Source organism: Myodes glareolus, chromosome 22 (genome assembly GCF_982192425.1).
Source record: "Myodes glareolus chromosome 22, mMyoGla1.1, whole genome shotgun sequence".
Lineage (NCBI taxonomy): Eukaryota > Metazoa > Chordata > Mammalia > Rodentia > Cricetidae > Myodes > Myodes glareolus.
The window spans coordinates 15462899-15464657 of NC_142047.1; the positions used below are offsets into that span (position 1 = coordinate 15462899).

A 1759-nucleotide genomic window follows, 5' to 3' on the forward strand; every position below is an offset into this window, starting at 1 on the left:
GTGTGTGTGTGTGTGTGTAATATCTCTGCTGCAGCCAACTGGCCTGTGGATGCCCATTGTGCTATGCTACCTGTACTCAGATAGAAATGAGCTCTCCCTGGCCTTCTATTTGTAAAGATGCACGGATATACTCTGGTAACCACAACAGTAAAAAAAAAAAAAAAAAAAAAAAAAAAAAAAAAAAAAAAAAAAAAGTGGATTCACCCTTTTAAGACAACCAGTATCGTGCTCGCTTCGGCAGCACATATACTAAAATTGGAACGATACGGAGAAGATTAGCATGGCCCCTGCGCAAGGATGACACGCAAATTCGTGAAGCGTTCCATATTTTTACATCTATAGAACACTCCACCCAAATAGGAAAGAATATACCTTCTTCTCTGCAGTTCATGGAACCTTCTCGAAGATTGACCACATACTCGGTAACAAAGCAAACTTCCACAGATACAAAAAAATATTAGTAACCACATGTGTCTTGTCAGATCACCATGGATTAAAATTAGAATTCAACAACAATGCTAACCCCAGGAAGTCAACAAACTCATGGAAGTTGAACAGTCAACTACTAAATCACCCCTGGGTCAAGGACGAAATTAAGAAAGAAATTAAAGACTTCCTTGAATTTAATGAAAACAAAGACACAACATACTCAAACCTATGGGACACTATGAAAGCAGTGCTAAGAGGAAAGTTCATAGCAATAGGTGCCCAAATAAAGAAAACGGAGAAAGCACACATTGGAGACCTAACAGCACACTTGAAAGCTCTAGAAAAAAAAGAAGCTGATTCACCCAGGAGGAGTAGAAGACTGGAAATAATCAAACTGAGGGCTGAAATCAACAAAATAGAAACAGAGAAAACAATCCAAAGAATCAATGAATCAAAATGCTGGTTCTTGGAGAAAATCAACAAGATTGACAAACCCCTATCCAAACTAATCAAACGGCAGAGAGAGAACGTGCAAATTAATAGGATCAGAAATGAAAAGGGGGACATAACCACAGACACAGAGGAAATTCAGAGAATCATTAGATCTTACTACGAAAGTTTATATGCCACAAAGTTGGAAAATGTAAAAGAAATGGACATTTTTTTAGATAAGTACCATATACCAAAGTTGAACCAAGAACAGGTGAACAATCTAAATAGACCTGTTAGTCGCGAAGAATTAGAAGCTGTTATCAAAAATCTCCCTACCAAAAAAAGCCCAGGACCAGATGGTTTCAATGCAGAATTCTACCAGAACTTCCAGGAAGAGCTAATACCTATACTCCTTGACGTATTCCACAATATAGAAACAGAAGAGTCATTGCCTAACTCCTTTTATGAAGCTACAGTTACTCTAATACCAAAACCACACAAAGACACAACCAAGAAAGAGAATTACAGGCCAATCTCACTCATGAACATTGACACGAAAATTCTCAATAAAATACTGGCAAACCGTATCCAAGAGCACATTAGAAAAATTATCCATTATGATCAAGTCGGCTTCATTCCAGAGATGCAGGGCTGGTTCAACATTCGCAAATCTATCAATGTAATCCATCATATAAATAAACTGAAAGAAAAAAACCATATGATCATCTCACTAGATGCTGAAAAAGCATTTGACAAAATTCAACACCCATTTATGATAAAGGTGTTGGAGAGACTGGGGATACAAGGATCATACCTAAATATAATAAAAGCAATATACAGCAAGCCGACAGCTAACATCAAACTGAATGGAGAGAAACTCAAAGCCTTTCCACTAAAA

General features: G+C 37.3%; 1 non-coding gene across 1 annotated transcript; it reads left to right on the forward strand.

Annotated features, from left to right (window-relative positions):
- The first annotated feature begins 225 nt into the window (after positions 1-225).
- LOC148118445 (U6 spliceosomal RNA) lies at positions 226-332 on the forward strand. Its single transcript, XR_015736065.1, has one exon. It is a non-coding gene; the product is annotated as a U6 spliceosomal RNA (small nuclear RNA).
- Positions 333-1759: the final 1427 nt, after the last annotated feature.